The sequence below is a fragment of the Paramisgurnus dabryanus genome, chromosome 8, assembly GCF_030506205.2.
Source record: "Paramisgurnus dabryanus chromosome 8, PD_genome_1.1, whole genome shotgun sequence".
NCBI classification, from domain to species: Eukaryota; Metazoa; Chordata; class Actinopteri; order Cypriniformes; family Cobitidae; genus Paramisgurnus; species Paramisgurnus dabryanus.
In genome coordinates, this window is record NC_133344.1 from 35,224,988 (window position 1) to 35,239,372 (window position 14,385).

Below are 14,385 nucleotides of genomic sequence, written 5' to 3' on the forward strand. Positions count from 1 at the left end.
CTGTAAATGGTTGCGGTATATGAGAATGGTGGTACCCCAGTATGTGAAGCCATGTAGGCTTTGCTCATTTTTTATTCAGTGCATATAATTAGACTTTAATAAAGAACATTTTCATAAAAAAATTGTAAATCAAACAATTTTCGAAATGCGGAAAACTACCTGTTTCGGTAATGATAATCATAATGTCGTGTAAGCATTCCGACAAGGGAATATTTCAAATTTAACTGGAACTGGTAGGCATCTTGAAGTAAATGGTCCATGTGCTTGGTCACTCAAAATTAAACTTTATCAAAATTCTGTATGTGTGCTTAAACTGTTCTCAAAAAGTGTTGCGGAGGATGAAAACATCAGGCATGGACACATCATTTCCCTAATTTTTCTTCATTATTATTATTATACATGAATATTCAGTAAATTATTTTTCTGTCATCTAAAGTAGTCTAGCAAAACATCCATTTATTTGTTTTCTAAATATTTTTGTGTTCATTTGTTTAAATTACAGCATAACGCATATTCAAACACATCCGGACGTATTGCGGTAATGAGAATTTCAGCAGAAAATGAGATAAAATTGACATATTATAAATTCTTAAGTTAAGATCACACATTGTGCAAGGTAGAACACAGTATTGTGTTAATTCTGATGCTTTTTAATATTACTATATTACACATTTTATATCTAAAATCATTGGTGCCGTGGTGTTTCAATGGTTTCGTGAGAATTGCCCATGTACCAAAGATTTGAATCCTGCTGCAAATCATGCTGTTTTTTATCTATTTAAGAAAAAAGCATTTATGCAAATATCAGATAAAGATTTGTATTGAAACAGTGTGCAACCCACTCTTCAGAGTACTCAGATGATCTGCTGACAGTATCAGAACAGCTGACTCAGAAGTGATAAAAAAAAACGTAGGTCTTTGGCATTCATCAATGTCGTACAGTACACACACAGCTTTTTGTGTGGCATGTGGCCAAGGTGCAGTGAAGCATTGGTTAGAGTCCTGTATGTAAAATGTTGGCAATGCAGGCAAAAATTGAAAACAAACCAAAGAAACATCACAGTGATGTCCATAACTAATAATTAATATAATATATTATTGTATATTAGGCTATAGTGTATTATTATATACTATTATTATTAATTATTATAATTATACTATTATTTATTACTAAATATTATGCCATGATTATCAAAAATTGTTCTTGCAAACAAATGCATACCATAACAAATAAACAGCTAATAAATATATGAAGACACAAGACACTACAGAATCAACATACTGTACACCTTTATAAATAAAGCACTAAAGATCCCTAAATTCATGCGAACTGAAAATACATGTTGCAGAAAGTAAAAGACCAAATGTGATATACAGTATGTGATATAATCCCACATTCCCTCCTAATGCAGATAAACACGACAGAAGGTGGATGTGATGCTCTGACAGTGCGCCATCATCACATACATCAGCCGCATATAGCCTACTTACAGACACTCTTACCTGCAGGTCCAGCAGCATCAGCACCCGTGAGAAAACATCAATCTGTTCGGCATCCTCGAGTCGAGTTTACAATCAGCCTGGAGGATCCGGAGAGAGGCAACAGACAGGCAGTCGTGTACTGCAGGATGCTGGTCAGAGAAATGAATGGTGTGGAATGTATCGAATTATGGTCGCGTCTCAAAACTTGTTATCCATCTTGATACGCTGGAATATGAACATCGGAGCGGATATGATATTGTAAAATGCTGTTATCTCGGAAGGCGACTGTGATGTCCAAAATGCGTTCTATGCATACAGGTCGCGATTTGAGACGAAGCCTGTGTGTTATATGTTTCGAGCGCCACCCATAGGCCGGCAAAGCACATAACGGTTTTTTTTCGGTGCGTAACAGTAATTAAAAAATTTGAAGGCCTATAATTAATTATATCTATATCTAGGTTTTATACTGATAAAAAGTATTTTCTTAAATAAGGTTTCTGGCTTATGCTAATTTAAAAGAATGAAAAAGAAAAAAACTAAGTTTAAAATTAAACTACATAACGGACCATGGGGAGAATTTAGGTGAAGAGCGGCGCCCTCTAGTGATATTACTGAGTAAAATCACAGACGTGCATTCTGACGTAAAACTTGTGAAAAAAAAATGCAGTTTTGTTCATTTAGCTGAAATTTGTAACAAAAACTATAGTTATTTGTAGTATTATTATAATGACTTTTTATAATTGACACCCATTTGTGGACAGAAACACTAAAACACGAAAGAAGGAAGAAGATTACCCAGATAGCACACGTAAGTTACGTCTCAGATACGTATCTGCGAGGTAATCACTCAGATTTCCATTCCGTCTGGAAAACGTATTATAAAGGTCGTTTGCCCATATGAATTACGTATCTGAGACGTACGAGCCCAGCCGTTTTGAAGACGCTTTTAAGATCTTTTCAAGACGCTTGATATTTAGAATGATGGTTAGCAGATGTATCTAAGATATTTCCAAGATGTTTCTTAGATCTTTAAAAGATCTTTATAAGAGCTTTAATCGAGCTCTTTCTAAGATGTTTCTGAGAGCTTTAAAAGACGATTAAAAGATCATTAAAAATAAATTGCTCTAAACTACATCTTCTACACAGTTATACACATTATTACAATATATCATTGACAACAATTAAAACAGTATTTTCAATAAAACAGGCAGTTGATTGCGTAAAATTTATTAAAATTAGACAAAGGAAAACATTCATAAGATGCATATTTACACGAGTGTATGCAAAAAAGCAACGTTTTTCTATAACATACAAAGAAACACAATATCTTTAAATTAATCAAATGCTTCCTCGGGCAAAGAACATCTTTTCCCGATTTTCCGCGTCTCCTTCAGTGGTAGACGGACAGATCATCTGCAGCAGCTGCATTCTAAAAGAAACCATTACAAAAATAAGGAAAAATTAATTTTACAAACTATGTCATATGTTTTCTTTGTTTCCTCAATATAACTCTGATTAGAATGTCAAACAAAGATAAAATCATCCGTATTAATAGTCAATATCGTGTATATTATTAATATGAGCGTCTTTGCGTTAAATTCGTGCTACACCACACCATGCACTTATATCGACGTCGCAATGCAAAAGAAGAAGGGCAAGAAAGAAACCTGTCCTGGTCTGGCGATTTAAGGGGACATTTGTTTAAGGTATGTAGTAATAATACATTTTAATAATGCTGGGTGTGGGATCAGTTAACTAGAAATTTCGTTGATAATTAGCAATGTATGTACAGTAACTAGCTAGTTCACGTTAGATATTTTATTCACGTGTCTGTGGTTATTTTAGGTTTTTGATAGTTAATTTCACTGATAGTTTGAGCCCGTGTAAATTTCTTAAAAAGCTGTAATTATTATTTTATTTAACATTATTATGTTTGCTGTCAAGACTGATATTTATTTTTATATATTTATTGACGTTGATATGTAAACTTAACCTACTCAGTTGTACTTGACTAATGCAATAATGACAGGTCCACCTGTTTAAGTATATTGTAAAACATTTGAACATAACAACATTTGGACATAACATACACACATTGTTTCCGCCTGCATCACTTTAGTTGTATAGCTGCATTGCTGGTTAACACCTCTGGGCAGATTCTCCATGTTCTTCTTTTATGTGTAGCTGCTCACCTTAAACAGATACAGTACATTGAAGTAATGTTTAAAACAAATTAAGCCCTATAATATTGTTTATGTTTACAATAATTGGTAAAAAGTTTGACGGATAAAATGGTTCTTACCATTCTCTATATAAGCCCCTCTGTTAACTTTTGTTCAAGCCTGTCTAGATCTTTTATCAGTCTAGAAAGATGTTGGAGAAAAGACATCATCCTCTTCTATAATCTCCATCTGTAATTGGACTAACAACTGGACCAGTCAATGCAGGTGACTCCAAGATTGTCTCGCTTACAGCTGCAATATCAAAAAAATAATTGAATTGAGGCTTTTTATATACATTTAGTATTTTTTATTAAAATTCATAATGAGCATATGTATACATTGATTTAAAACAGTACTCAAGACTGTAGATTTACTGTGAGGTTTTGAATGTTGGACAGATTATCAGACCTGCATCTGCCTCAGACATGTTGATGTTTAGCTAATGACAATTTTAAATACATTTATTTTTTTTTATTTTTTAGGCAACTTACTCTCCATTCGACCTTGCAGGTCACACCATGGTCTCAAGAGGGAAAATGAGTGCTCTATGGATTGAACAGAAAAAGGTAGTATTAAACAGTGTTATGTTGTATTTAAATGCCATGAACAATGCGTTTATGTTTTCTTCCTAATTATGTCAACAAATGCTCTCTTACCTTGCATGGTACTTTAGGTGAATCAAAACTCCAACATCTGTATGAGGGTCTGGATGGATAAAGGATGCCCACTGGAGCTGGAAATGATGGATCAGGTCATTTTCATTTGTCACATTTACAAAGAAGCACACTCTAAGGATTGCGTTACCCTGTCTGTGGCAAATACACTAGACAAAAGTATTGGGAGGCCTCATTCTAATAAACATGTTTATTTATTCCAGTATGTCCAATCAAAACAAATAAAAATGCTATACCATATAATACCACTACAAAGAATTTAGATTTTTGTTGCAACAGTTTTGTAAGTGCCTTTTTCTGTTCCGAAATGACTACAGCTTCTTGTACAAGTCATTGATAGGTTTAGGTGATGAGTTTTTGGCTAAAAACCTTTGAGTCATATCAAAGGTGTTAGCTGAGTTAAGGTCTATTCAGACCAGTCAAAGTTCTTCCACACCAGACTGAATCACTAATTTTCTGTTTGAACCTTACTTTGTTTGTAGGGTCATTCTTAAGTTGGTATTGAAAAGGGCCCTGCCAAAACTCTTGCTATAAATTTAGCATCAAACGGTTTTTCTAGAATATCATATGCTGTAGCATTAAGATTTGTGCTCATGGAAATATGTAAAGTATTTAAACCTGTTTATTAGAAGGAGGTGTCGCAATACTTATGTCTATATAGTTTATGTTTAACAAGCCAAAATAACTAGGGCTGCTTCTTTTTAAGAACTTTTGGTTATTTTTAAATCAGCCAGAGGAATAACAGTCCTTAAATGTGTAATGTACTGCCATAATCTTGTAATGATCAAACGTGAGGTCAGATTCTTGTTAACCTACTGTGTTCTTTCTTGATGGTTAGCCGAGTGTCCCAGGACAGAAAATCTGTTTCGTATGGATCAGAGTCAGACATTAACATCTAATATGTAATATCTAGTGATATGTTTTCTTAGATAATGCTGTGAACAAATGCTCTTTTACCTTGAATATTAGGTGGATCCACACTTGAACCATCTGTATGATGATCTGCACCCACTGGATCTGTAAATGGTGGTGCAGGTAAGTTTCACAAGTAAACAAACTCAAATCCTATTCAGACCATTCATGATTCCAGCAATAACCAAGTTTTTTCGTAACAATAAGACTGCATTTACAATGCAAATCTTAATGCACAGATCATATTTTTTTGACTATATTCATTTTTTGTTCTGATCTTTTTATATTTACATAAGACACTATTCATATCTGATATCGGTGTTACAATAATTTGCAAAACTACAGTTAATATGAGTGTCATGATTTGCACTTGAGTTTTGTATCGACTTAAGCCAGGGTCACTGCCAATTTAGGCATGTTTTAATTATGACACTTAAACAATTGTATATGTACTTCGATAAAGGTTTTTGCAATCATGGAAACACAAGTGAATCGCAGACAGCATTCTTCTTTTACGAATGTAAAATGGCTGGATTAGTGATGTCACTAGCTAAATTAATTTTCATTTGACCTCCCCCACAGAAAGACACAGCACATCATTATATCGTTGGCTCCGCCCACTGGTGTTCAGTCTAAAGTAGTAGTTGTTGACAATCATAAAGTTGTAATAACAGTAAGATTGTGATGTCAGACAAACATTGTGCTGTTGCTGGCTGTGGGAAATTAGTGTCTTTGTAAGGGTCGCAAATAATTTGAAAATATTTATGTTTCTAAATATGCCCCCCTACCATGAACTAAACTGGACTGTTGCAGAGACCAAGTGTAGTAGGGTACACTACTATGCAGGTGACATTCTTTTGTTTATTGAAGCTATGACAAATAATTTGTCTGTTTAGTTAATGTTTTATACAGTGTAACTGTACCTAAACATTGTTCCTTGAGGTCCTCTGCTATTTACATTTTGTATGTCTTCCTTATTTAACACACCTTATTCAAATCATCAGCTCATTAGTAGAGATCTTCATGAACTGAACTGAGGCTGTGTCCAAATTTTCACACTTGTTGTCTTTGCACTAGACTACTTACATTACGTTTTTTTTTTTGTATTTGGCCTAAGTATTCTAGTGGGCGTGAAGATCCCAAGCGTGCATGTAGAATTATTCATCCGATGGGACACACTTAGCATGGGTAAAAATTTCAATCCAGGTAGTGCCAGCAATTTGCACCAAAACGTATTTGTGTTTTATTTACTACTTTTAATTTATATTTAACATTTTTAAGTTTTTCTGTAAATAAAATGAACACTCTGAAATGAACATTTGCTTATATCAAACTTTTAGATGCAGAATTCTTTGCTCCTGTAAAAAAGCTCTTTGTTTTGAGTATGTAGCTTTATTAAAGTGTATTATTTATTCAGTTGTCCCTAAATAAACGACACAATGTTGCAGATGTTTCACAAAATGCATAACAATAATGCAGTGAACACCATAGAAATGTTAACATACAATTAAAAGTCTCATGCTTTACATCCAGAACATGATGCACGATAGGATGCACAAAGTGATATTTGGACGCAGCCTCAGTCTGTCAAATCAAAGAGACATACAGAATGCACAGAGCAGTGGGACTCCATGAACAGAGTTGAGAACCACTGCTGTAACTCATTATGCTTACCTGACTCATGCAGAATTCTGGCCTGGTGTTTGGTCCCCCCTTTCTCTGGCTTGTGTCTCCATCATCATTACACTCTTGTCAGTGTAATAGTATCGTCGTCTGCATACCAGGACTTTGTTACTCAGCTGTCCCTTCTCCTTCAAGCTACATTTTTGTCAAGCTGCAACAAGTTGGAATACATAATTATTAACGTTTAATGATTTTGATGTATGAAATATGTAACAAAAGCAAAAAATGTATAGACATTCTATTAAGAAATTACCTTTTTGTTGTTTGTTTACTGACCTTTCAACCATATTGCATTTATAGTTGATCATCATACCTTTGGTCTACTGTTAACAGGTTACTGTAGAAAACAAAGTCAAACAAAAAAGAGAGAAAAAATTATAAATGCTGAATGTGTCTCATCTTAAATACATTGTTGTTGTTTTTGTTTCATTGATTTTGGATGTTTTGATGATTTAAGGAAAATTTACGTAGCATATATATTGATGTTTTAAATCAGAGTTTGTTAATGACACTTAATCATTAACAAACATTTAAAAAGCTTTATTACAATACTAATTGATAATATATATGTAATAATCTTGTTTTGTAACACCCTAAATCACTGAGCGCACAAACGCTACCCCTGTTACAAGCATGAGTGATTGACTTCAGGCACACATGCGCAGACATTGAAGTACCGCGAGAGTGATTCAAAAGCCCACGAAACAGTGTAATCACGCGGTACTGTGATGTCATACTGGTTAAGGCTAAGCCACGTGAAGCCGGACACAAGGGCTTTGGGCTGGAGTAGCCTGTGGCTTTTAAGGCTTCGTGTCTCATCGCAGAACGATTTATTTCTCTTTTTCACCTCGATCTTTGGCCTCGTGTGATTTACCAAAACCAACATGTGAAGTTACAACGCTGACGAAGGAGTTTCATCAGTAGAGGTAAGTACCAACATGTTATGCATGTAGTGGATCTAAAGATTGATTGTCGTATATGATCATTCTTTTTTTTGGTTTGTTTGTTTGTAACGTTTATCAATGCAAGCCAAAATCGAGCGGCAAATCCTGAAGGCAAGGCACGTTGAACATGTAACCGTTTTCTCAGCGGTGGTGGGGTAAAAATTTGCTAAGTTAGCCTAGACCAGCCCCTGTTTAACTTAAAGTTACTTGAGTTATAAAATGTATCAATCTTCCCGTCCGACTTGCTTGGAGTAAGTTAACGTTATGTAAACGACCGGTATTCACAAGAAGCCTTAAAGTTTTATAGCGAAGTGGTTTGATAATTAAGTTAATATATTTTATCAGTTGTATTAGCTATAAAGTTATTTATATCTGTGAATTAATTCGTATTTTTATCAGTTTCTAACAACACATACATGACAAAAGGCTAGCGTAACGTTAATAACGTACGTTAAGTTACTTACCAACACGAACAAACTGAGTCTGACAGACAAATTAACTTAAAGCCAACAATAATAAAAAAAAAAACATATTATAAATTAACATAAACGTTATGTTTACGAATTATATTATTTACATGTTAATATTGATGTTAAATGCGAAGAAAATGTTGAAGTGTGCCTGAGGAAAAACGGTCATATCATGAAAATGGCGCTCACGTGACGTACGAATGGCCTCGCGACCACTGTCTATAGCTGTGTCTGAAACCGTTCCCTCGTTCACTCATTCACTATTCCCTATATGGGGAATGACAATTGAGTCCACTATATGGGGAAGAAGCAAATGAAAATGAGTGAGCGATTTCGGACACTGACGTAAATATCATGCGTCAGAGAGCTGTCGCAGAGATTCATCATAAACACCTGTGTGGCTTTATTGATTGTGCTGTGAAATGGTAAAGTTTACTTTCTTACTGTTTTTCACATTAGTCATGTTTATTCTATTAGTTGATAATAAAGAGAGCAAAACAACTTATAATATTTATCTACTGCTGTTTATTTATTGTTTAATAAAAATGTGTATTCGATGTTAAATAAAAGATAACGCAATTATTTTTCATTTGTTTATTTTCAAAAAGTAGAAAATAACTGACAACAAGAAGTAACAAAAGTGTATAAACCTAAATGTTTGGTGTTTACTGTCAGTATCCTTCAGCTGATTCAAGTTACGCGTTCGTCTCCCGTTGCATCATGGGAAATATGAGTGAACGAGTGTACATCGAATGTACCCTCAAAATCAGAGTGCATTGTGGGTAAAAAGTAGTGAATGAATGTAGGGAATGAAGTCGTTCACTCAGGTTTCGGACACCACTACAAAATGGCCGACACCCGATATAGTGCACTATATAGTGGATAGGGAGCGGTTTCAGACACAGCTTAAGTTCGCGCTTGCGCGACAGAAGGGTTAACTTCCTGTTCCAACCTGCAACCATTTGAATGCAGGGATAATAACAAATAACCAAAGTTTAATCATATTGCTGGATTTTTTTATAATGCTTAATAAATGATGCGTGTAAATTTACACATATTTATTACGTCAGTGACATTGTTTTTTATTGCGTTTATTTCTTTTATATTGATTGAAAATGAAAACCTTATTTAATTTACCTAAAATTTGTTTGTGTTTAACACTGATTTATGTTGTTTTTCTGTTTAATATTAGTGTGTCCTGGAAAACGTGTGCTCGGAAACATGCAGAATACAGGATTTACAGAGCCGACCTTGAGGCACCCACTGATGGATAATCTGTTTACCTAAAAACAGGTAATGTATAAACATTGCAAATATAATGAATTCACAAGTATATAATTTCACAAATATTTAATATTATTAACAATTATTATTAATAATGTACATATAAAATTATATTATACATGTTCAGTTGTTCTGTTAAGTTATTTGAAGGATATGCATGGTAGATCAATTAGATTATCTTTCTCACTAGCTATAAGCAGCATGCTATAGAAATGTTCCACTTAAAGGTGTAGCGGAGGATTTTCTCGAATTTTAGAAAAGAAACGCCGTCTCCGCTTTTTAAAAAAAATGCAATTGCGCAACACTCCAGATTGACAACTAGGAGGACCAATAGTCTTGATGATCCACCCGGAAAACCTAAATTCTCCGCAATAACTTTAATGTTTAATGCTCTTTTACCTTGATTGTTAGGGTGGTGTTCATACAAAGCAACTTATTGCTCATCTGCTTGAGAGAAAGTTACTGCTGGGGCTCTCCTGCTAAGGTTGTCTTAATTCTAAAAAGAAATTAAGTCATTTAGGCTTAGGTCATAGCAAGTTTTGAATGAATGACTTCACAATCTGTTTTAATAATGTTTATTTACAATGTATTTTATTCCACTTACCTGAATCGTGCAGAGGCTTGATGTTTAGTCCACCGGTTGTCTTCTCCAACCTCTGAGTGAAGCCACCACGAGTGGTCGTGTTAACCAATTTTTTTAATTTTAGTGCACAGTGAGTGTGTCTACATAGTCTAAACGCTTAATAAACTGATAACGTGTAAGGTCATTTAAATGCATAAAATGGTTTTCTTTTATAGGGTAAAGCCCATAAATGGCAAAAACTGATTGGCACAGGTAGTTTTTTTGCTCTTAAACCAGATTTTAAAGTCTTTTTTGCCGTTTCGTATGTGCGTATGTCTCCACCTGAGATAGATAAACTTCACAAATAAAAGTAAATTAAAACGCTTGAAACATGTTAATGTAATAAGCTGATTTTTATAATATCATAATAGGATAATTGTCCTCTTATTATGTGCATGTAAACATACTCAATGTCTTTGTTTATCCTTTGTCTCAAGTCACACTGAGTGTGAGAAGTCATTTGTCCAGTGCTGTCGGGAAATCTAATGATAACTGCAATTCCTTCAGTCTAACATGATGGTTGAATTACACACAGATAAACTCCCACTTTATAGACCACAAGATTTGAGTTCAGGCAGATTAAGATAGTTGATTGAGTTTAGTTGTTATTGTTTGGCTGTTGGCTCATATTATTATTGATTTTGACAATTTTCTTACAGCCCTTGTCTGTCAAAATAATGCAACCTCTGGTTGTAAAGCACATTTTAAACTGATCTTCTTCATTCTGTCACTAGCCCACCACAATCCATGTTTACCAGCTGTGAAAGTGCAGGCCAAAAATCTTCCTTCACCTGTGGGCCTCTACCCACATGTAGATAAGGTAATGAATTATTTGATTACTGTCGCTGTTTCTGTCACTGGGGCAAAATAACTGCCCTAGAGAACATGAAGATTAGCCAAAACTGTGGTATTGCGCTAGCCCTAAAAATTTGAGAATCTTGATGTTTCTAACACATGGTACAACCGCTTAGTAGGCATGGGGCAGTATAAGATTCTGGCGGTATGATTACCTTTAGCAAAAATACCACGGTTTCACAGTGTTGCGGTATTCCCATTGCTACACTAAATTTTTTTATTTTTAAATGGCAGGTAAAAATAAAGCCTTTAAATTATATTATATATAATATTTTCGAAATGTATATTACATGTAAACATCAAATCAATCACATGACTTAATGAATTTTGTATAAATACAGTTCATACCTTGGAGACGGTTTCACAGACCATTTTAGTGGTTTTGTAACCTTGACTGTTTAAAACCACGGTGTACCTTAAAACTGGTAACCAGCCCATGCCTACCGCGTAGTATCAAATATTAAGGTGGTTGACAGGTCTGTTTGCATGTTATTGCATTGGTAATAATTTATTGTTTATAGTCCAATATTGATTGTGAGAATTATTTAAATTTCCTTAAAAATGTTCTAACATCTTTTCCTTTCTTTTCTTAATGCAGCACTTCAGGAGAAACCTGCCTGTGATCTGCTAAGATGCACAGATTCAACTCTGGCCCATTGTCATCCCAACACCTCATCTGCCATCAGTTTCGTTTAGTGTCGGTCTATTGCAAAAGTTCTTATAAACTTTAAATGAGACTTTGTGTTAAGCAGGGGTTTCCAAACTTTTCATTCCACAACATATTAAGCCCAGGATACACAGCAGGATTTTTGCAATCCAATAAGACCTTATCACACTGTGTGACAAGGATTGTTTAAACTTCAGCAGTAGACTGTCGATGAAGACACCTATTGCATCTGAAGCTGCGACATCTGTCATCAACATGCGCTAGTGGTAAACAAATACAGGTATGCAGGTCGTAGAAGCAAACACATTGTTGATGTGCGTTGATCATGCTGAACTTCTTACACTGTCATAAAACTATCGTAGGTGTCTTTGGTCCCAGGACTGGGAAAACAGACGTCTTTAAACCTCTCACACTGTATGAGATAGGACCACCAATTAAGAGCCACGATCACAGAAATCTCCACAATTGTTTCACGATTGGTAATCTTTCAACTTTTTTCATTTCAGACTGATAAAACAGTCAGAGGGGCAGTGGCTGTTGGCAATGATGTTCTTGTGTGTTTTGTATTTGTTAATATTTTGTAGTCAGAAAGAGTATGAGATCACCTTTTCTTGTGCATGGTTTTTTATTATACGTGATATGGGCTTTTATTAATTATATTTAATTATATTTTTTGCTTCAAAATTAATGCCAACCCTTAAAAACATGTTGACTATATTTTTAAAACAATTAAACAAGACATTTATTTAAAAAATGAAATGAGTTGGAGGTCTTTGCTGATTCGTCTGCGTTTGATCGGATTCAAGACCAAACGGAGATGCATGCAGGCAGGTAGGATTTAGAATTTTTTAAGATCTTAAATACGTCTTGTAGAGATATGGAAGACGTATTATTCAAAGACGATCGTCAGCAGATGTAAAGATCTTTACAAGACGTATCTGAGACGTACGTGTGCTATCTGGGTATGTTTATTATTGTATGTTGCATTATTCCCCTTCAATTAAAAAGATTAACACAACATCAATTAAAAACACTAAAACACAACTGCCCACTGTGTATTTTTTTCTCAACCTCAATCTAATTATCTTTCATCTTCATGTTTAGTCACAGGATCATCAAAGGGCCCATAAGGGTTATTTTTCCATACCGCCACATACTTTCCTTTTGGAGTTGATAGATAAGATTAAAATCCTAAACAGGCCTCATCAAAAAATCTTTTGGAATAATTTCAGGACTTTTTGGTTTTCCTGGAACTCTAGTTCCTATGGTTTTCGCCTTCCAGGCACCTATACTATTTTTCCACATAATCCAACAGGATTATGGATTACGGGTCCATAGATAGATAGTGCTGGGCAGAATGCGGGTGTCAGGGAAAGTGCGGACATGAGAAAGGGGACCACGGGGAGCAATGGGCCAAATTGGAGTTGTAACTTCCCTAAATTCTGCTGGGTTATTTTTAACCCAATGCTGGACAGAAAACATGTGTTATTAAATAAACATATGCTGGGTTGTTTCAACGCATTGCTGAGTTGTTTCTTCTACTTATGGTTGAGTTAACAACAACCCAGCATAGGTTTATTTATAACCTTGTGTTCTGTCCAATATTTACCCAGCATTGGTTTAAAAAATAACCCAGCAGAATTTAGTGTTCTGGAGCTTTCATTTCCACAAAGGAAAAATGAGAGTAAGAAAAGTGATTTTTCCTATTTGTCAATGTAAGTGTGTAAAATGTTATGAGAAAAGACAATAAATAAATGAAAGGAACTGTATGACAGGATCTGGGGCAATCGGGAAATAAATACAAAACACACAACATACAAAACAGTAAAACAATTTCACATCAACTCTTTCCCAACAGTTATTGAACTAGGTCACAATTTACTTAAGCAGTTAAATTGGTTGTTATGTAAAAAACTAAAATATAAAGTTTTTAGTTTTCAGCATTCACCACTTCCAACACTCCTTCCACAAAACATTATTAAATAAAAAATATTAATCACAAGGCTTTTCATGGCAATCCTCTACTGCTGTTTCCATTACGGTAATAAAAAAAAAACACGATGGAAAAAAAACAAAAACCATGAAACACTGCACAACAAAGTATTTAACAAAAATTAAATATAAAAGCAGGGAAAGTAGAGAAAAACATTGCATTCACACAAAATGGGCTTTAAAAATACAGACACATGCATTTTTTCACACATATATTGAGATTTTCAAAAACATGTACCTGACATTGCCTAAATCTGTATGAATCATACACTACTCTTTTAATGGAAACCAATAAACTGTAAAAAAAGATTTACCATTATTTAACTCTAAACATCTATTTAAATTGTTTAATTTTTTAAGTAAAACATTAAATTAAATTAATTTCAAAATAATAAACTGTAACAAAATGCAGCATTTTTGTCAAATCAATGTAATTTTTTATGCTACTTTCACTTATATAAAAAATATATTAAATAATTTCAACTTATTAACCAGCCTTTGGTATTAACATGTCAGCTAGAATGTGTCAATTAGCTTTGTTTGGGTTCCTGGTATGGACTATGTGGGGTGGTCTTAAA

The 14,385-nt window shown here is 34.3% G+C and overlaps 1 protein-coding gene and 3 long non-coding RNA genes across 11 annotated transcripts in view; 2 read left to right on the forward strand and 2 right to left on the reverse strand.

Annotated features, from left to right (window-relative positions):
- Nucleotides 1–1,932, reverse strand: part of mtus2b (microtubule associated tumor suppressor candidate 2b) — a 55,834-nt gene extending 53,902 nt beyond the window's left edge. Inside the window, exon 1 of the mRNA XM_065281660.2 lies at nucleotides 1,504–1,932. The gene's annotated coding sequence lies outside the window, so the exon portion shown is untranslated. The remainder of the gene's footprint in view (nucleotides 1–1,503) is intronic.
- A 958-nt stretch (nucleotides 1,933–2,890) lies between these two features.
- On the reverse strand, nucleotides 2,891–11,021 carry LOC135771424 (uncharacterized). 8 transcript variants are annotated; one of them, XR_012337221.1, is made up of 10 exons: nucleotides 10,276–11,021; nucleotides 10,071–10,167; nucleotides 7,250–7,310; nucleotides 6,965–7,124; nucleotides 5,336–5,395; nucleotides 5,195–5,239; nucleotides 4,361–4,437; nucleotides 4,196–4,249; nucleotides 3,785–3,956; nucleotides 3,197–3,674 (listed from the first exon to the last, which is right to left on the reverse strand). It is a non-coding gene; the product is annotated as an uncharacterized lncRNA (long non-coding RNA). The 8 variants fall into 8 exon arrangements; XR_010542906.2 differs by having other exon boundaries at nucleotides 7,287–7,310; nucleotides 10,071–11,021; XR_010542909.2 differs by having other exon boundaries at nucleotides 10,071–11,021.
- LOC135771426 (uncharacterized) lies at nucleotides 2,921–7,112 on the forward strand. The gene is made up of 6 exons (XR_012337224.1): nucleotides 2,921–3,188; nucleotides 3,824–3,929; nucleotides 4,187–4,270; nucleotides 4,378–4,455; nucleotides 5,348–5,413; nucleotides 6,978–7,112. It is a non-coding gene; the product is annotated as an uncharacterized lncRNA (long non-coding RNA).
- On the forward strand, nucleotides 7,347–12,312 carry LOC135771423 (uncharacterized). Its single transcript, XR_010542905.2, has 4 exons — nucleotides 7,347–7,899; nucleotides 9,580–9,680; nucleotides 11,028–11,113; nucleotides 11,747–12,312. It is a non-coding gene; the product is annotated as an uncharacterized lncRNA (long non-coding RNA).
- The last annotated feature ends 2,073 nt before the right edge of the window (nucleotides 12,313–14,385 follow it).